Source organism: Mus pahari, chromosome 16 (genome assembly GCF_900095145.1).
Source record: "Mus pahari chromosome 16, PAHARI_EIJ_v1.1, whole genome shotgun sequence".
NCBI lineage: Eukaryota > Metazoa > Chordata > Mammalia > Rodentia > Muridae > Mus > Mus pahari.
Window position 1 is genome coordinate 49,371,570 of NC_034605.1, and position 22,062 is coordinate 49,393,631.

Genomic DNA, 22,062 nt, shown 5'->3' on the forward strand with positions numbered 1-22,062 from the left:
TCTCTCTCTCTCTCTCTCTCTCTCTCTCTCTCTCTTTCTTTGCTTTTTCTTTTTTCTTTCTTCCTTTCTTTCTTTGTGAGATTAAGTCTCTCATTGGCCTGGGTCTTAACAAATAGACTAAGCTGGCTGGCCAGCAACCCCCAAGGATCTGCCTGTCTCTGCCTCCACAGCCTGGGATTGCAGGCGGACGTCACCACTCCTAACTATTTTACACGGATTCGGAGGCTTCTACTTAGACCCTCAAGCTTGCAAGCCAAGCATTTTATCAACAGAACTGTCTCCCCAGCCCCAACTCTTGACCTTGACGACACACACGCAAAACTAGCCATAGCTATTGAGGTATCTAATTTTGCAGTGACCATTAGAGGCGTGATATGATAAACTGTAGCTGTCGTTCTTTCTTATTCCTATAATACAGAATGATTAGAAGAAATTCCAGCCAGGCTCCTAGGTCCAAATTGCAGGCAATAATGTTCTATGATCTTGAGCAAAGAACTAAATCTTTCTGTGATGAGTTCTTCACTTACAAATCAAGGATAATAACAGAACCCAAGTCATGAGGCTGCTGAGTTGATGAATATAAAATACTTAGAACAGGAGATTGTCTAAGTATTTGTTAATGGCTTAATACATCTTACCAATTATAGTTCTCTCTTGGTATCCCAGGGCCTGTGCATACACCCTCACCCTTGATGTTCAATCCTAACTATAAAATGGTGTCACGTTTGCTTATAACTTAGACTTTCCTCTATTTGAATCTATTTGATTGCTTCTAGTACCTAGTTAATGAAAACTCTAGATATAGCCCTAATGGATTGCTTAAAGATTAATGACAAGAATAAAAATTGTATATGTCCCCTATATACTTTTTATTTTCAGATACTGTAAATCTGAGGTTGGTTGGATCCTGGGATGTGGAAACTGTAGAAACGGAAGTCCAATGGCACTGGTGTTTATCTTGCTTACAATGTTGCATCCTGGGTACCCGAGATGTGAGGAGTACCTAGTACATACAAATCAACTATTTGTAGAAAAAAAAAAAATGTTCTCAAGGCATCTGCTGGTATAAATGCCTACTGGTAATTTTCCACTGGGAATTTGTTAAAATAAAACCACGAAGCCCTGCAGTACACTGGCAACCTGCTCTTCCGGTCTTTAGGCTCTAGAAAAGGCAGGCGTGATACTGCAGAGACGACGTCATCTTCTTGGCCTCCTTGGGGACCAGGAAAAGCCATGGGGAAGAACACCATGTTCATTGTATGTTTTTATTTGCCAGGGAGCACCCCCGCCAGTGAAGCAAAAGAGGCTGTGATCAAAACACTCAGGGCCAGTGGTCCAGTCTCAGTGGTCTTAGCAGACATGAGGATAGAACAGGAATCACAGAGAGATCTGGTCACCTAGAATAGATTCAAATGAAGGAACACTCTGGAATTCAGGGGCCCTGTCTCCATGAGCCATCATGATCGCTCCTTAGCTGAGAGTATTTAAAAAGACTCACTTGTTCTCCATTTAACACACCCCTAGGAGGGGAGAATTTCTCACCAAGCAAGTTCAGCAGTGGTTAGCAACCTACAAATCAGTCCTACACACAGGTGCTTCGGAACCTGCCAGAGTCGAACGCTCATACCTTCCAAAATACCAGATGCCAGAATATTAAAGCATCAGGGACGACGAGGAGGGGGGATTCTGAGTGCCCTGGCCTCCTGGGCTGGGATCAGTGCTCTTACAAAGAGATTGGCAGGAGACACGTAGCTCAATAGACAAAGGTGCTTGGTGGCAAATCTGTCACCCTGAGCTCCATCCCTGGGCCCCATGTGATGGAAAATAAATAAATAAATAAACCTCCTACAGTTGTCTTCTGACCTCCATATGTGTGCTATGACACACACATGCAAGAACATACCACACAAAATAAATAATATAGTAGTAACAATTTTATTTAAAAAAAAAAAAAAAAAAAAGACTGTGAGGAACGCTCATCTCTTTTGCTCCTCAACCATGAGCCATGAGTGGGAACACCATTTATCTAAGCCCTTTTTGCCTTGCCCTTCTGCTCTCCACTATGTGAGCCAGGGTGCCTGCCAGCCTGGAAGCCAAATACTCATCTGCTGGGTCTTACAGTCCCCCACCTCCAGAACCACAAGAAATGCATCTCTATTGTTTATAAACCATCACATGGGCATGTTGTCAAAGCACCCGGTTTCAGGAGCTCCTTTACAGCACACAGAAGACTAAGACAAGACCTCAGGAGACCCTAGGAAGCCTAGATGTGTGTGTGTGTGTGTGTATGTGTGTGTGTGTATTCAAGTATGTTCATGGATGTGTGTGTGTGTATTCAAGTATGTTCATGGATGTGTGTGTGTGTGTGTGTGTGCAGATGCATGTACATGTGCATGTGCGTGTGTGGTTGTTATGCAGGTCAGAGGACACCATGGGCTTTGTTCCTCGGGAGATATTAACACTCCGAGACAAGGCATCTCTCTCTGATACGAGGTTGTACGTGTAGGCTAGTCTGGCGGGCCAGCAGACTCTGGAGATCTGCATGTCTCTGCCTTGCCAGTCCTGGTATTAGAAGTGTACACAACCACAATAGAAGTGTGCACACTGTATACGGGGTCTGAAGAGCATGCTTGGCTCCTCAAGCTTGCAAGGTTAGCACTTTACCAACTGAGACATCGTCCCTCCTCCAGGCTGAGTTTCAAGGAGCCGGAGTCAGCCACTATGTTGAGATTCACAGAAAATTTTCATTCAAAACTTTTGTCCTATGTAAAGAAGGACAGACCTTAGGGTAGGGTTGGACACGCTGAACGTGCTTCAGTCGTACATGGCATTTATATCATATTGGATACTGTAACCCATCTGGACATGATCAGCATACAAGAAGGTTGCAAAAGTGTGCGAACACCGTGCCATTTTATAGAGCAGTCTTACACATCTTCAGATCTTGATATCTGCAGCAGGCCCTGGGACCCGTTCACCAGACACAGAAGGACAGCTGGGTTAAGTAACAAGAAGGGTTGGATTACGTTGTGGATACTGTGGACGTTGGTGCATCGCAGATATGACGCATGCCTGTAATCTCAGCATTTAGGTGGAAGCAGGAGGATTGCTGTGAGTTTAGGGACTTAGAGTTTTACGTCAGCCTGGCCTGTATCCTTGTCTCAAAAGCCCAGTATATGTGTTCATTCAAAGCACGTGTGTCAGCACAAATAATAAGCAGGTCTCCCTTTACTCCAGACCAAAGAGAGTGAAGAGGTGCCTATTAGGTGTGGCTCCACAGTTGTGGGCTTTTGACAACACACAGAGCCGAGTTAACTGTGATTTTAACACTGACAGTTGTGGTAGTTTGAATGTAACTGGCTCCTTTAGGCTCATAGGGAGTGGCACTCTTCGGAGGCGTGGCTTTCTTAGAGTGGGTGTGGCCTTGCTGATGGAAGTGCGTCACTGTGGAGGTTGACTTTCAGGTGTTATATGCTCAAGCTATGCCCCCTGTGGTATGCAGTCTCCTTTTGCTGTCTGGAGATAAAGATGTAGAACTCTCAGCTGCTTGTCCATGTCTACCTTCATGCCACAGGCTTCATGCCATGATGATAATGGACGGAACCTCTGAACTAAGACCCAGCCCCAGTTAAATACTTTCTTTTATAAGAGTTGCTGTGGTCATGGTGTCTGTTCTCCGTAATAAAACCCTAACTAAGACAACAGGGAACATTGGCGTTACCAGAATCCGCTTCACTGCACAATTTTGAGAGTTTGCTTTTAGAATTTCTGTAGGGCCAGGCATGGTGGTGTATGGCCGTTAATCCCAGCACTCTGGAAGCAGAGGCAGGAGGATGTCTGTGAGTTCTAGTCTACAGCTAGGGCTTTGTACTGAGACACTTTCTCGAAATTTAAACAAAAGAACATAAGCTATTACGTTTCTCTCTCCCCCTCCCTTCATCTGCAGTTTTTCCCCTTGACATTCATTCAGTGAAGAGCTTCGTGTCCAGTATTCCAGACTCCGATGAAAATCGAAAATCGATCCTCTCTGTCTAATTATGCTAACCGTAGAGAAACGCTCCCGGTTTTGCAAGCATAGACCATACGTATATAAAATAAGGGACAGTGTCTACAAGTAAACAGTTGCTTAAGTAGGCCGGCCAAGGGTTCTATTCGTTTCTAAATAATCAGATGACTTTTTAAAGTTTCTGTATATAAATTACTTGCCCCAGATCTACAATCTATCTGAAGAGATAGATGGCATCTGCCCTCCTTTATCCTTTTCTTTGAGTTGGAGGATATTCGAGGTGCCCCATTATCCTTCTCTTTGTACGGGTCACTATGCATCCCTACCCACCCCCAACCCCCTTCAGGGACCGCCAGACCTTTTCAGAGCTCTTTGCAAACCTACAGGAGAAGGCGAAGGCATTTCCTGCTTGCACAGGCGATCGCCTCTGCCCTCCTATCTCTCTTCTCCCACGGCCCATCTGTGCCTCCTCTCTGCTCCCTTCCTTGCCACCCCCGCCCTCGGCTGGGTGCTCCCAGCCCCTCCCTCGCCCGTCTGTATTTGGAGCTGCCGGAAGCCGCGGGCGACTCTCCCCGCTAGCAGCGTGACCGACTCGGGCTCCCGTGCAGGGGGGAGGCGGAGGCAGCAAAGGACCAGCGGGAGGAGGGCGCAAGTGGCCGGAGTCGGCTTTGCATCACCGAAGCCGGGACCTGGGCTCTACAGCAGGTCAGGCTGGAGCGCGGAGGGGGGCGGGGGGCGGGGAGAATGGGGGACTTGCCTGGACACCCGGCACCCCGAGGCCGGCGCTCGCAAGTTGCGCGCCCCTGGTAGGGTGGGAGATGTCCAGGACGCGGGGAAGAAAGGCGAAGCGGACTCAGGGATCTGAGGCCACCCAGATGTGAGGACAAGGGAAGTGAGGACCGGGGATGTGAGGATCTGGGATGCGGGGATCCGGCGCTGGGGCAGTCCTCATCTGGGTCAGCGCAGCTCAGCGCTCCAGCTGCTCGCCTGGCGCTGAGGACCGCCGAGTTTCGGGCTGGAGGGCCACCCGTGGCCTGCCCGCCGACAGCCACCGCACCCTAGGCCGGTCTAACTTCAAGGGGTCTCCACTGCTCTGCTCTGAGCTTTCTAAGGGTTCCCGGGTGGGTGTCATTGAAGTGGATCTCGCCAATGCTACCTCAATCCGAAGGTGCTGGAAGGAAAGGAAGGGACCTGGCTTCTCTGCAGAATCTGACTTGAGGCCATGAGTCACTTCTAAAAAATGCACACGCCACTGATGCTTTGAAGGGACCGCTCTGAAAAAATGGTACCCCGCAGCGGCTCTCTGACTGCCCCATAGGGGCTTGTTTGTGACATCAGCAATCTTGTCGTCATCTTTAGGCGGATGGCCCACGGTGCACATGAGACTATTTATTCTCATCAACACCACAAAGAGGCTGTGCATTAAGTCATGTTGGAATCCAGGCGTTCTTTATGTGAGTTTGTGCTTTTAGGACGCGTGTATTTAGAAGTAGGTCTAAAAAGTTTACCAAGTGGAGGTGAACTTTGTACAGCCAAGACTTGGGTCTTGGCCTGTGTAATCAGAAGGCAGAAACAAACGGAAAAAAAAAATTTAGTTTATCAGAATTGCTTGCAGAGAGAGCACTGCCTGTTCGTTTGGCTGCTTGGTTTGTTGGTAGACAGAGCTTCACCATGGAACTCCAGGCTGACCTTAAACTTTTAGCAATCATTCTGCTTCCTAGCTGAGATCACAGGTATGCTCCTTTGCTTAAGACAGGCGAGTCTTACTCTGTACTCGGGCTGGTCAGGAACTCGCCATTAGCCCAGGTTGACTTCAAACTCACAATCCTCCTGCTTCCGGCTTCTGAGTGCTGGATTACAGGTAGTCACTGCCACACCTAACGAATGTGTCTCAGAAGTCTTGCTGACGGTAGCTGGGACCACTTTGTGGAAGGTTAACAGTAGTGTCTCATCTTTGGAGTGATTTCGATTTGCTGGGGTTTCATTAGAATATAAGCCTGCTGAGGGCAGGGAGGGGTTCGGGTGGTTCAGATAGCTCTGCATGGTTAGGGACTGAAAGCAGATACAGAAAGCTGGTGGAAAGAATGAAATCGATCACTTGCAGTCAGAGCACGGTATCTTGACAAGACTTCACCTTTTTTTTTTTTTTTCTTAAGAAAAGACTTATTTCTCCATGAACCCTCAAATCTGAAAATCCTTAATAAAGTTAGGATCAAGTGAGACTCAAAGACAAAGAGAAAAAAAAAAAAAAAGAAAAGAAACTGACTGTGAGAAATGATAGTAACCAAACAGTTCTGCAAGCCGGAAGTAGGATTTTCCACAAGACCTTGTTTAGCTTGTTGGTATGACGGGAGTGTGGGGTTCCCTAACTTCCTGGCTGAAGAGCTAGATGGTAAATAGGGGCTCTGCAGTCCTCAAGGTCAGCTTAATAACTACTCGGCTTGGCTGTTGTAAATTGAACGAGGCCGAGGAGAATGTGGTGAGGAATGTACCGGCGAGTTTCATTGTGTTAACGGATAGGAAATTTGAAGTTTAGCTGGCTTTCACCAGTAGCGATTTTTCTCCCCTATCACACAAACACACACAAACCTGCACTCACACAAATGCGAGCCTATGCACTCACACACCACACAGACACACACGCACACACACACACATACCACAAATACATGCATGCATACAAGCACACATACAAACACAGGCATACATGCATGCACACACTTAGTTTACAGGAAGAGGGTTGAAGGAAACAGAAGAGAAGTAGTTTGGGGTTTTGTTCGTTTAATTTTTTTTTTCCTCCTGAAAGTAGAGAGTGTATTCCCACCTTGGGCTAGAGCCTCAGATGGCTAGATTCTCCAACTGCTTGAATTATGCCCAGAAATTAAATATTCACAAGAACAACATTAACTTACTTTTGACACAGTGGTGTTTTATTTCATTTTGAATATCTCCTAACATATATCTTTATTCCAAGGTTTAGTTTTTAGTCTTGATTCATCAATTTTGTATTATACATCAGAATATGCTGAGCCTAGATAAATTATGAGCATCAGATTTAAGGGAGCAACTGTGAACTTACTGTCAAGCGTAGACGCAGGCTTGAGAACAAAAGAGTTATGAATAGGTAACTCTCAAAATGTGTGTGTGTGTGTGTGTGTGTGTGTGTGTGTGTGTATATATATATATATATATATGATCATATATGTGATAAGAGATTCAGGTCCACAATATTTAAACAGCCTTCCTAATTTGTTAATAAAAAGATGCTCTAATAGCAAAGTGTGCCAAGGAGGACAAATGAATGGACATTAAAGCTGTGAAAAAAAATGCCCAACTCCCTTATTTGTTTTTTGTTTTTCAAGACAGGGTTTCTCTGTGTAGACCAGGCTGACCTCGAACTCAAAAATCTGCCGTCCTCTGCCTCCCAAGTGCTGGGATTAAAGGCATGCACCACCACTGCCCGGCTAACGCCCAACATCCTTATTCCATCAGGTAACTGCAAATCAAAACCACAGTGAGAGCTCATGCCAGACTGACTAGTGTGACTGTAATTAAAAAATCAGATCATCCCAAGTGTTGGTGGAGGAACTGCAGCCCTCAAACGCTGCCGGTGGGGATATAAAATGATGTGTTTAATTGGAAAAACCCCGGTTCCTTCAGTGACCTCGAAATTCCACTGTAAGTCTACATTCAAGAGAAAGGTGAAAGGAGCCATGGCAAAAAGACACCTGTCTACGGGGCTGGCAGCGTAGCTCACCAGAAGAGCATCTGTGCACCGTGCGCAAAGTCTGGGGTTCAAATCTCAGTCCTGCCTCCAAAAAAAAAATGAAATTTAAAGGGGGACCATAAAAACTATACACACGGAGGCTCGCTGGTAACAGCTAAGAGATGGAAACACCAGGAGGTAGGAGGAGGAAGCCCATCTACTGATGGGTAGGAAAATACAGTCCATCAAGGGCGTATTATTTAAAAGGAAGGCAGAGCTGGCTCAGTGCTTGTGGCTCAGTCATGAGAACCTGAGTCTGAGCCTCAGCAGCCACCTATAAACCCGGTGCAGTGGCTTGTGCATGGGACCCCAGCAGTGGGGGAGCAGGTACAGGAGAGTGACTGGGGAAGACATCTGACATTGACCTCTGACCTCTGTGTGCACATAGGTGTGCCCACAGAAAGGGGTGCTGTACTAGGAACCTTGATAACATCCTGCTAAGTGAAAGAAGCCACATAATGAAAAAGGCCATATCATGCGTGAAACCACTCCTGGGGAACCGTTTCTAAGCAATCTTTATGGACAGATCAGATATTATTGGCTAGGATGGGGGAGGGGCACAAAAAGACTCTGGAGTAAATTTCTTCTACTTTATTAGGTTTTTTGTTTTTGTTTTTGTTTGAGACAAGGTTTCTCTGTGTAGCTCTAGCTGTCCCAGAACTTGCTCTGTAGACCAGGCGAACCTTGTACTCAGAGATCCACCTCCCTCTGCCTCCCATGCTGGGATAAAAGCTGTGGGCCATCACCACCTGCTTTTAGTGTATTTTTAAATACAATATTTTTATTACTTCTTAAGTTTTGCATATATGTTTACAAAGGTTTTTTTGGTTGTTTTTTGTTTGTTTGTTTTTTACCACATTCACCTTTCATTCCTGTCTTAGAGAAAACTGACTTTCTTTCCCTCCCCCTCGGAGCCATCCACTGTCAATGGCTTCTCAGTGAGGCACAGGGGCTCCTGAGTGCCCAGCCCCCACCATGCTAGAGTGAAGATGACCCTGGCCTTGTTCTACATCCACGGCTGCTATGAGGACATGAGTAGAGTCATGCCCAGAGGACTCTGCTTCACAGCAGCTCCGCCAACCCCAAGGATATTTGTTCCTCACAGATTTTTCTCCATGGCCCCTGAGCTCTTTGTTAGCTGATGAAAGGTTCTAAGATCGGTGATAGTTGCACACATCTGTAAGTGCTATCAAAATAATTGAGTTGACCTAGCTCATTCAGCTCTTCCCCTGTCCTGGGCTGCTTGCTATCCATTCTGCCCCCCGCCCAACCTTGAATTTTGGATTAATCATCCCCTGATTTAAGCATAAAATAATTTTACAGCATGCGTGAGATCCTAAACAACTCTCGTATAGATCTTTTGAGTCTTTATACATAGTCCCACATTTTTCTTCTCTGTCGCTTTTTGTTTGTTCATTGGTTGGCTGGTTGTTTTGTTCTTGTTTGTTTGATTTGAGACAGCATCTCAGGTACCCTAGGCTTGCACTCCCTATGGAGTTGAGACTGGCCTTGAACTTGTGATCCTCCTGCCTCCGTCTCTCAGGTGACACATACCTGTGCTGCCTGCCACAGCCTGCTAAACCCCCTTTTCTTAAGACTCACCATTACAACTTTAAGAATAACCTGTATTGTCACATGAAGTCACATTAGGATCTTTGGCAAATGTTTCTAAATCCCTACGGTCCTTCTCCAGTGTACAGGCCATTTCCCATGGTTTCCCTTTTACCAAGAATGCTGTTTTGGAGACAGTTTCCATGTGTCTTTAAGAGTGATGGTGTGTGTGTGTGTGTGTGTGTGTGTGTGTGTGTGTGTGTGTTTGTGTGTGTGTATAAGAGGTACATGTTCAAATGTAGTGTAAAATATTTATCTCTATCCCCAGCTAACTTCCATATGAATGACTGGGACTAAGATTTATTTATTCAGCTTTAGCACAATTCCTGGGCAAATTACCCCTAATCTATTTTTCCAGTGCTAGACTGGCTACTTCCCAGCTGAGCTCTAAGTACCTGCATTCTGAGTTTCATCCGGGTTATTTTTGCTCCATCAGTCTGTCCGTGGGGCCATTTCACTTGACCACATGCTCCTGGTCCATGACGTCTAATGGAGACCTCCTTTTCTCTCTCTCTCTCTCTCTCTCTTCTTCATTCTTCTTCCTCCTCTCTCTTCTTCTTCTTGTGGTCCCTACCTATGACTCCTAGCCCAATAACCAAAGTCCCGCCTACCTCTATTCTCCCTAGTAATTGGCTGTAGCCACTTTTATTCAGCAAATAGCTTTAAATACGGAGAGCAAGGTTTACACAGCAAAGGCCAATATATGTGAGAATTTGCTTGTCTGGAGGCAACCAGATCATGGGGTTCAGAAGTTAGCATTTGTATACACAGCACCAGACCAACAACCCCCAACATTCACATATGTGTGCAAATATGGAAGACAAACAGAAGCCTGAGGTAGTGTTTTTAAACAGCATTCCTCTATTGTTTGAGACAGGGTCTCTCATTGGCCTGGAACTTACCCACCAGGCTAGGATGGCTGGTCAGGTGGCTTCAGGGACCCGCCTGGCTCCGCCTTGCCAACTCTGAGGTTACAAGTGTCTGGTACCGTGTTTGGGATTTTGACATAGGTTCTGGACATGTTTGGGTCGGCTTCTCATGCTTCCAAGGTGGTGCACTTTGTGAACCAAGTTATCTCCCCAGCCAGCCCCATGCTATAAACGTTAGTGACATCGTACCACTGACACGTGTGCCCAGCTCAAGATGACACCCTGAGTCTCAAGATCCTGACTTTCAAGCTATTTAAAGTCTAGTCGTAAGAACGGTTTTCTGAAGTACGGAAGCATGAAACACTGCAGCTCACAGACGGTGGTGAGGAGACATCTCAGCACATAAAGTGCATCCTGTGAGTGCAGTCCCATAAGCCTGGCCTTTAGTTGCTTAGGGGAGTCTCGCTTTGTATTTTTCTCTATAAACCGTTTTCTTACCTGGGAAAAGCATGGCTTCTTTCATTAAGAAATTATTTGACAGGGTTTCCCCACCACCACCACTTTTTAATATTCAGCCCTGCATAAGAAGAGACATGGACACTGCAGAACCCAGAAGAGCCTTTGCTTCTTCTGAGCAGCGTTCAGTTACACTAGCTACAGACTAGAGTCTGTCTTGACAGTACTGGCTTCATGCTGACCTCTCAGAGAAGGAGAGGATGGCCTTTGGTTTTTAAAATTTCACACCTGCCTGATGGCTGGATAAGTCAAGGAAATATTGAGGCTCCTGTCGGCCTCCAGCTGCTCAGAATTTAAAATCCACACTGTACGCAAACTGTGGGATTATCAAAACGTCTTTTAATGTGGAGAAAAAAAATAACCCGCTACTTTGCTTGATAACGTGGGAATCCTGAGAAGTTCTGGGATTCGCTGGAGATTTCTTTGCTCTGCTGTGACAGACCGGGTAGGCTGTCACCGGGGTCAAGAGTGGACACCCACTGAATGGAAGCTGTTATCTCAGCTTCCTGTGCTCCTTGCAAAGGCTCTGTCTGTACTTGGGATGGCATTCCAATTCCCTGTCTTGTTTTCTGACGGGTTTCTATTCACAGTAGAGTCTCTGGTTCTTATGAGATAAACTCCTGCTCCCTATTTAGCAACAAGAATCAGTCAGGCTGGGCCACCTCAAGAAAAATAACTTGTCTTATTTTTTTGTTTTTTGTTTTTCCTCTACTTCCAAATACAAACACAAGACTCCCCTAGTCGTAAACCTCTGCAACAAAATAACCAAATAATACAACTTGAGAAAGGGTTTACTTGGATCCCAGTTTAAGGGTTCAGCCCATTGTGGTGAGGACAGCATCTCAGGAAGAGATGGACGCACTGCTCACACAACTGGGAAGCGGGGAGTGATTAATGTGTGTGCTCAGTGGGTTTTCTTTTAGTCACTCTGAAGACCCCAGCCTCCTCCATGGTACCAAGCACACTGAGGGTGAGCCTTTCTTCCTCAGTTAACCCAACCTAGAACCTCCCTCAGAGACATATCAGGAGATTTGTCTCCTACATGATGCTACCACACCATCAGACTGACACACTCAGTAGTCACCACTGAGCAGGCCAACCCGATTCTCCAGAACTGAGTTAAATAGGAATCTTCTCTGCACCCGGCTCCATTGCAGCAGCGGTTTGGAAACCATTGTATTTGTCCTTGAAATCCATATGTTGAGTTACTTATCCTACAGTTGCTAGTATCTGGAATGGAGCCTTTGGGAAGTGAAAGATACCTGAGGGCTTCCCAGAGTTCCTGCTATGGACATCTCTTCACGTTCTATCTTCAGAATGGCCTCTTCAATAGGACTCAGACTCCTCCTGTGTCTTTCTAAAGGGAGAATGAGCGATTGCATAGTTAAACTTCTTTAGTAACTGAAAATGTTTAAATGAGGCTTGCAAAAGCGAAAGACCCTCAGATAGTGTAGAATTGGGGGTGTTTCTTAGTGCATTTTGCTGTCACTGTTACAAAATACCTGAGGCTGAGGAAGGAATGAAGAAAAGAAATGGTTTTAGCTCATAGACCTTGTTGCAGGGAACTTTGAGAACAGGTGGTCACAGCTCACAAGGACTTCATGCTGTGTCAGTGAATAATACAGAAGTGGGCAGCGGTGTGGCTAAGCATGTGAGGTAGCTGGGTCTCCTAACAGCCTACTCCCGTGGTGACTAACCTTGTAAGACTTCATCCCCCAAGACTTAAACCAAACTCATAAAAATATTCATCCATCATGAGCGTGCCCCTACCCTCTGGTCACGAGGATTCCCCCCACACCCTTTGGTCATGAGTGTGCCGCCCTCCCTGCTGCCCCCCCCCAACCTTGTAACAACATAATCACCTCCCAAAGGCCCTGCATCCTGACAGAGCTCTAGTGAGAAATTCCGTTTCTTTCAGTTTGGGCTTTATAAGTACAAATCACGTCAACACTGTAGAAGGAAACTGGTCTTTATGCTTCTTATTTTAGCAGTCCTCAAACTGTGCACCTGGACCACATGCAGAGCAACCTTCCTTAAGCTCCCAAGCATGGATGTTCTAAGAGAATAAACATCTGAATTCTCGGCATCGTCCATATGTATTTTTTCCCAAGCTGAATCTTCCTGCTGGTGGGCCTGTGATGGAGACAGTTGCACCGGCTCATCTTATTTCCCATAATTCTCTTCTCCTTTTAGTAGGAGTCCTATCTCTGACCCGTTTTAGTAACTATTTCTGTTCGGGGCTGTGGAAACCTAGTAGGCGGGAAGAGGAAAGGAGCTGCATTTGGGGACGTTTGCTTAGGTTTATGGATGGGGACATAACGTGGTTCTCAGTCTGAGATGGAGATCCTCATATACACCATGTGTGCCATAAGTCTTTCTTCAAAAACAATGTAGACGGGGTGGCTCACTGGTGAATAAAGGTGTTTACCACCAAGCCTGAGGACCTCAGTTCCACATTTGGAATCCACATGGTGAGGGAGAGCCAACGCCCTCAAGTTGTCCTCTGTGTCCTGCAGATGTGCTGTGGCTTGCACACCTGATCGACTGATGCAAAAAGGAAACAGTTAAGTAAGATAGATGCAAATCTTCAACCTAGTCAATTGTACAGTGATGTCAAAGGGTAAACTGGAGAAGAATAGAATAGTGACTATCACACCAATAGTGAACAATTCTAATCTTATTAAATAACCAGAAAGATCTTCCATGCAGTTTAAAAGACGTGATACAAGAGTGGATAGATTTCATAACTCACATCTTCCATAGGCAGGGGAGGCCACTGGAACTCCCCAGGGGAAAAATGTTGTCACTGTCTATAATCAATAATTACATTGTTGCAATTGTTCTACTAGCTTTTCTTTTGCAAGTTAACTTCTGCATCTACAAAGATACCAAATAACCTAATATTAAAAAAAATAAGGAGCAGCTGAAAAAACCCAGAAGGAATAGTAGTTATGGTACTCAGGTACTCACTAGACTTATACGTCTCTATTTATCCTGACATTGATGCTTCAGATACTTTGATGTTTACCACCCTGCCACGCGTCTCTTGTCTCCTGGGAGAGGTTTGAGTGGCACTGCTGTAACAGCATTTCTCATCTGTTCCCACCTCTTTACTTAAGTACTACATTGATGGAAAAACAAACAACCAAAATTGCTGCTCTGACTTCCTCACTTTAATAATAGTGTACTTATACACAGTCATAAAATAATTAGATAATAAAGCTGATCAAAAGAGGTGGATTTCAAAAAAGAAATACTTTTGGATTATATTTAGTAACCATGTGCCAAAATCTGTAGTGTTTGTGGGTTTTGTTTTGGTTTGGTTTTTTTGAGAAGTTTGATTGTAGGAATTATAATAGCAACAAGGATGTCACATATTAGGGGCAATGATGTCATATAATAGCAACAATGATGTCACATACTAGGGAGAATGATGTCATATAATAGCAACAGTGATATCACATAATAGGGACAATGATGTCATATAATAGCAACAGTGATTCACATAATAGGGACAATGATATCACACAATAGCAACAATGATGTCAGAAGTAGTTTTTAAAAACATTTTGACCACTTAATAAACATTTAAGCTTATATAGCCTTTTTTTTTTTTTTTTTTTTTTTTTTTTTGGTTTTTCGAGACAGGGTTTCTCTGTATAGCCCTGGAACTCACTTGGTAGACCAGGCTGGCCTCGAACTCAGAAATCCGCCTGCCTCTGCCTACTGAGTGCTGGGATTAAAAGCCTGCGCCACCAGGCCCGGCTATATAGCCTTTTTAAATTATTATTTCACTTTATGTGTGTGGGTATTTTGCCTGCATGTATCTGTGCTCCATAGGCATGCAGTGTCCAAAGAGGTCAGAAGAGAGCATTAGATCCTCTGGGATTGGAGTTACAAATGTTTGAGAGCTGCTATGTGGTGCTGGGACTCAAACCTGGCTCCCCCAGAAAAGCATCCAGTGCTCTGAACCACTGAGCCATCTATCCTTCCTTCTTGCCATTATTTTTGATACAGCAAAGTATGGTAGGGGACCCAGTAGGAGACATTATATGTAAAATGTTCCCCTGTAGGACAAACAGAACTGAAACCTAAGTTTGAGGAGAAAGATGAAGTTTTGCAGTCACAAATGGAAGTTTGTGACGACTGGGGAGGGGCTTGTTTATGTGTTGTTCATTAATAATGGTTTCATCAGGTGTGTTACTATGGGAACAGTTTTCTCTGTGTCTGAACCATGTGCTGATTAACTCCTTGAATGGCTGATTTAAGGGAGATGTTTAACAACTGACAGTCTTGGTGTTTCTTACACCTCTCAAAGAGAGGCCATCACGGTCCATCACACTTTCTTCCTTCCCTCCTGACTTTTCTCCCTCGGCAATTATTTATTCTCGCTCATCTTTATTTTTCTTATCTCTGGAGGGACTCATTATATGTGTGTGAGTGTGTGTGTGTGTTTGGAACTATAAGTCTATGTCTCTCATTCTAAGTTTGTGAAATATTTAGTGATTGTATCTTTCTCTTTTCTCTTTTCTTTTCTTTCTTTCTTTTTCTTCTTTNTTTTTTTTTTTTTTTTTTTTTTCTCTCTTGAGACTCTGCAGTCCAGGCTGGTTTGGAACTCACTATGTAATCTAAGGTAGCCTCAAAATAATGGCTATCCTCCTGCCTCAGCTTGCCTTCCAACTCTGTAATTACATGGGTGAGCCACCATGCCTGGATGCTATTGTTTCAAAACCTAGGCTTTCTACTTCAGCCTTCTCCTCTCATGGGGCCCCAGTAACACTAGGATTAGACCCTGAGTGTCATCTGACAGACCTCTCAAACTCCATTCTTTTTCTTCAATGTTTTGGTCCTTCTGTTCTTCAGATTAAACAGGATCTGTATCTTCAAGTTCAAGGTGCCTTCCTCAGCCATCTCCATCCTGCCGTCAAGCTTACCCAATGGACTTTTCTTTTGTGATTGTAGGTTTGTTTGTTTGTTTTATAGATCTAGATTTTTCCTTTAGTTCTCATTACTCTATTAAGAATTCCTGGCTTCCAGCTGTTTCAGGGATATTACCTTCCATCTTAAGCACAGTTAGAATAGCTTCTACAAATGTCTCTGGAAATCCCAACGTCTGTGTCACCTCGTGGCTGGTGGCCATTTGCAGGCTGTCCTTTCTCGGAACTGGTTGTGTTTCTCTAGTCCTTGGCATGCCAAACCGTTTTGATTTGAATCTTGGACATTTGGGCTTTGCTCTGTGAGACCTTGGGTCCCTTGGAAAATGCTGCCTCATTGGTTTTGCTTGGTTCCACCAGCCAACCAGTTTAGCACTGTCAGAGAACCCCAGCCTCTGTCCCGCAGAGGTGGGGCAAAGAGAACACATATGCCAAGGCAGGGTTTGAGCAGCTTTCACAGCTTCCCGCTGCAGCTTCCTTTATTCTCTCTACAGCTCACCCCAGCTCTCTACAGCAGTTCAGCTTCTCTCTGCTTCTCAGCTCCCCCTCAGCTCTCAGCTTCACTGCTTCTCCTCAGCTCTCTCTTTATTCTGGGATCGCCCAATTTATCCCCTTCCACCCTCTGCACTCATCTCTCATCACTCATCATCCAATCAGCATTCAGCACGTTCTATATGCTAGCCAGGGTGGGTGTTGATAGGCAGTGACTCAATATCATGCTGTACCACGATATACAACGTCAGGCGGGCAGCGTTTAATCACTCAGGTGCGCATAATCAGGTTTGGGGTAATCAAGCAGGGAATCACGGGGCTTGGCAGTGAACCAGGGTGCCAGTCTTGGTTCACAAGGCCACAGCCACAGCCACACCCACTTCCCACATAACTCTGTATTGCATGCAGTGGGCCAGGGTCCTAACATTACTTCTAGTTTCAAATCCCTGCGTCCCATGTGTGCGGTATTTGGGAGTTAGTCTCGGACTCTGGCAGAGGTTGGTAATAGATCAGTTCTCAGGGCCTTTGGGTTTGCCCCACACATACACAACTCAAGGGCGAGGCTGGAATGTTCCAGAATCAGGGTATTCCCTTCATCTCTCTCCTTACCCTGTGTGACTCTTCCCTATAATCTCTTGTTCTTCTGCCAGAAATACTGGATTTCTCTTGGAGGTTTTAGCCGTTCATCCTGCTGCAGTATAGTTTCCCCAAGTCTGAGCTATCCTCAGGACAGAGCAGTGAGATGAACCGTAATAGTTGGTGCAGAAGACAGCTCAAAATGCATTCCCATGCCGTGTTCTTGGGCCAGTGAGTGGTGAAGAGTTAGAATCGTTCACTGGAAATTGGGAAATTGAGACTCAAGTTAACCGTCCACCAGATTCCCGTAGGTAGGTGGGTTGCCGCTGAAGTGGCAGATTCTCTGACTCCTGTGATGCTCCTTCCCCACTCTTCGCTATATCACATGACAGAACTTAGCGTCTTATAGCCAGAGGTCTCAGTTCAAAGAATGACTTACTTTGTAAAGCCAATGGGCGTTGGTTTGGGGGACTAAACCTGTCTCAAGGAGGAAATGTGAACTGGCGAGATAACCTCTGTAGGTGCCCTGCCTTCCTGTGCTCTGCTCAGCATTGGTGGAGAAAACAGAAAGTCCGTACCCTAAGGGGAATGAAGGGCCCGGGGAGACTTGGTTGGGGGATGAGACCAGAGGTGCAGGCACAGGACCCTCGGAGCACGGCAGCAGCAGTACAAGAAGTATGGGGAACAGAATGACTCACACCCAAAGAGGGCCGAGCTATCTCCGTGGTGCTGGGGGAGGGGGGAGGGTGCCTTTCTAGACCCTGAGGAGATACTATAGGGGACAGGTGTAACATTGGAAAAGTCTCACTGAAAAGTCTACCTCTCCCTCACCAATGGGACATCAGCAAAGGCAGCAGATGGATTTTCAGGTTACCCAGGAACTCGGGAGACTTTTCTACAGTTTGATAAAAGCTTTAGCGTGCCCTTTCCCCCCACACACACATAACTCTCTAATCTTTGTTATTTTGCTTATAACACCTGAAACTTCTTCGAAGACAGAAAAGGGTGGCTTTGTGTGTTAGCTTTACGTCATTGTGCGTCAGCTTTACGTCACTGTCTTAAAATGCCCGTGGCAGGCAGTTTATAAAGAAGAAAGGCTTGTTTTGGATCACGTGATCATTTGGCCCTCCTGCTTCCGGGATGTGATAAAATGATGCTCAAAGCAGAAATGAGTGGTAGAGACCAACAAGAAAAGAAAAGGGGTTGTGCCCAGAATCCCTTCAACTTCCTTCCACTTAGCCACACCTACTGAAATTTCCACCTCCCAGTGGAACTGTGGGCTGGGGAATCAAGCCTGCCATGTAAATTTTTACTTGACATTTGAGACCCAGGCTAAATGGTGACTGGCGTTGGCTGTTTGGTGAAAAGCAGTTTCCAGACACTCCATAGACTAGGAAGGGAAAAATGTGAAGGTGAGCGAGCTCCTTGCTAACATGACCATTGTCTCTTGGTGACCTCTGCCTTCCTGACCATGACTTTTGTCCCCTCTTAATACTGCTCACCACAGAAGATATTTCAGACTTGGCTTTCTGGAGATGACTACAGTGCCTAGCAGAGATTGGGGACTGGAAACAAAACAAACCAAGCTAACGCATTTAGTGGGCCCATCAAGCATGAATGAGTAACAACAACCATGTACTAACAATGAATCACAAGATTACATCCCTTGGTGATTGGAACGAAAGAAAGGTGTTAATGCGCCCTTGCCTAAGAGAATTAAATTAAGACGGAATGACCTGATGGTTGACCAGTTGTTTTTAAATTTTGGTATACTTGTAGTCAAGTGGGGCAGAGGAAGTTTTCACCTTCCTGCGGCTTTTTCTATTTCCTGTTTAATCTTAGGTTCGTGAGCACAGAAATCCACGGGTTTGAATGTGCTTCGAGGAATCACCAAGGGGCTGGGGAGAGGACACAGCCTGTAAGGTGCTTGCTGTGCAGGTGTAAGCCCCAACTTTAATTCTCAGATCCCAGGAGGAAGAACTGGGCTGGGTGGCACGTGTTCCTAATCTACCCCTGTGCCAGGGAGGTGAAGGCAGATGGGGACCTGTGGGCTCTAGACTAATTAGACTCTGTCTCGAAAATGTAATGTGGAGGCTGCGAGGATGGCTTGGTGAGCCAGAGTGCTTGCTATGCAAGCTTCAAGGACTTTCTTCAAATCCCAAGCACTGGTATTAAAAGATGGGCGTGGCCATGCACACCTGTAACCTCAGCACTGGGGAGGGCAGAGACAGGGGCATTCCTGCAACTTGCTGGCTTCCAGCCTAGCCCCAGGTTCAATGAGAGAACTTGTCTCAAGGGAATAAGAGCGATAGAGCAGGCCACCCAGCCACTTCCTCTGCTTTCCTAAACGACCAGTGTTCACAACCATACACTCGCAACACGCCCAAAAGTGTCAGGGGTACATTTCCTGAGGAGTGGCACGTGAGGTTGACCCCTGGCTCCCACATTCACACACACACACACACACACACACACACACACACGGTATGTGTGTGAGAGAGAATCACTAAAGACTCACCACGGTTGCTTCTCCATCTTTGAACTAGGAATAGGAACATTGAACTGGCTTTCAGGAAACCCTAAAGACCTCACTCTCTTCTATGAACACGGAAACACTACCCAAGTCCCAAGTCACTTTTTTTCTTTACTAGTTTTATGAACTTGCTGTGATGATTTTTACAAAACTCTTAGAACAGCATGAAATATATATATATTGTTGTTGATGATGATGATACCTTAAAGGGGAACAAAAAAGTCATGGAAGATGCAGGGTTTGCCTTTGGTGAGAGCAAACATATGCGTTTCACTGTGGAAGCTACTGTGGTTCCACACAGGAAATACTAATCTAGCACCCACTTTTAAATGGAAATTTCTCCTGTGAAAAATCTGGCTTCCAGCCTGATGTGCCGGAGAGTAGGCAGCAAGCACAGAGTAGCGAGTGGAAGCCAATTCATTAGTCAATCAAAAATATTTATAGACTTCTCTAGGTGTATGGCACCATGCTGGACTCCGTGGGATGGAGAAAAGCGAGCTCAGCCTAAGCTCAGGTAAAGCGTGCTGCCCGGGGCCTTGGGAGGCAGGGTGGACATGTGCCAAGGGGAAAGACAGCACAAGGACTGTGTTCATTGGACAGGGTGTCTTACAGATGCTAAGGATGCGAACTGGACACATAGGCTGATATTCTGGGCTCAAACCATTGGCATGTTGCTGTGGGGTACCAGTGTTCAGAGCAACCGTGACAGCTGTCCTTAGCACTTCAGGGAATGAGTGAGGAGAAGGCTCAGTGGGCCCTTCTCCACTGAGCAGTAGCAGATTTGGGTGAACTGTGGGTAAGATGGAGGGTTCTTATCCAAAATTATCCTTGCTTGAATTCTTTGTGCTGTGTGTTTGTGTGTGTTCCTGTGTGTGTGTGTGTTCCTGTGTGCAGATACACACTTATGCAGGAACATTTGGATGGCAGGGGACAATCTCTGGTGCCATTCCTCAGATGTCACACACTAATTTTGTTGTTGTTGTTGAGACAAAGTCTCTCACTGGCCTGGAACTTTCCACATAGGACTATCTAGCTAGTGAATCCCAAGTATCAGCTTGGCCCCAACTCCCTAGCCTCTCATTTTATGGTAATCAATACTCATCAATAGAGAAAATCTTGTATAGACTTGTCAAAAGACGGGGCTAGAGAGATGGCTCAGCAGTTTAGAGCAAATGCTGCTCTTCCAGAGATCACAAGTTCAATTCCCAGCACCCAAATGATGGTTCACAGCCATCTGTAACTCCAGTTTCAGAAAACCTGATGTCCTCTTCTAACTTACATGGGCATTGGGTGCACATAGTACACATACACACATGCAGACAAAAGGCTCATCTACATAAAATAAAAGAAATAAGTCTGAAACTTTTTTTTTTAATATTGGAAGAAGTCTACAGCCATACCATTCTGAAGATGCCTGATCTTTGTGCCCTCAGATCTAAGCAGGATCAGACCTTGTTCAGACTTATATGGGAGAAATATTAGAAGAATAAGTAAAGGGACAGGAAAAAAATAAAATATTTTTTAAAAATCTCTTCTACTCACCATACTTTCTCAGTGATCCCTTAACACCCCCCCCATATTGTACCTCTTGTAACACATTGTAACAGTATTACAACTCCTACTGCTAAGCTATGGACTGTCTCATTGACCTTGGTTACCCTGTTCATCTGTCTATGTTCCAGGGTCTGTGTGTCTCTAGCTCGCCTATAAATGGGTAATGACATAGTAAAGCAAAGTTAAGCACATTCCCCAGGGCTCCTTTTTTAGTTACTTCCCTCACTGCTGCTATAAAATAACTGATAGAAAGCGCTTAGGTGAGGAAGGCCTTATTTTGATTCACAGTTTGAGCGAGGACAGTTCACCATAGTCGGGGAGAGTTGGCAGCAGGAGTGGGAGGCAGCATGCTCACATGTGGATGGGTCAGGAAGCAGGAGCAGAGGACCTCTGATGTTCAGGGTACTTTCTTCCTTCTTATTGAGTTCAAGCCTCAGCCATATCAGAGTGAGCCTTCACCACTCACTGCTCAAACACAGCAAGAGTTGTATCTTCTAGATGATTTCAAATCCATCCAATTCACCATAAAGATTAACCATCACAGTGCCCCAGCTAACAAGAGCCAGAGGGCCAACTGGGGTCAATGACTCCATCCTCAAGATCCCTCTGTGCTTTCCCAGCTGAACATGAGCACAAACTTTGTGAAATGCCCATAAGTGTGTGGACCTCTCCTTTTATGGGAATTTGACATGGTAAAACTACAGAAACACATTCTCTTTAGGTGTTTTACACATAGACTTCACTGTGGGCATAGAATCCGACCATTTGAGGAACAAAGTATCAGGACTTTGAGAATGGGCTTGTCAAACAGATTAGCGAGAGAAAAACAGCCGTTCTGATCTTTTCTCCTAAGGAAATGTTTCTTTATTCTGGGTCTCTGTTGTTGCTGTACAGTCTATGGGAGAGCACATACTGGTTACAGGAAATAGTTCTTTATTCTGGGTCTCTTTGTTGTTACAATACAGTCGAAAGGAGAGCACACACTGGTTATAGGAAGTATGTCTTTATTCTAGGTCTCTTTATTGTTGGAATAAATATGGGAGAGCACACATGGATTATGGGAAATATTTGAACCCCGGGTTTTTTATTATTATTATTATTTATAAACTCAGAGACAAAGATACCATGGAGCATAGGAAGATAGGAGGGAACATCATAGAAGAAGGTGACACCAGATGTCAAGTCACAGACAAACAGCCTGGCTA

General features: G+C 45.3%; 1 protein-coding gene across 1 annotated transcript in view; it reads left to right on the plus strand.

Annotated features, from left to right (window-relative positions):
* The first annotated feature begins 4,408 nt into the window (after window positions 1-4,408).
* Cap2 (cyclase associated actin cytoskeleton regulatory protein 2) overlaps window positions 4,409-22,062 on the plus strand; it is a 150,387-nt gene continuing 132,733 nt past the window's right edge. Inside the window, exon 1 of the mRNA XM_021215444.2 lies at window positions 4,409-4,711. The gene's annotated coding sequence lies outside the window, so the exon portion shown is untranslated. The remainder of the gene's footprint in view (window positions 4,712-22,062) is intronic.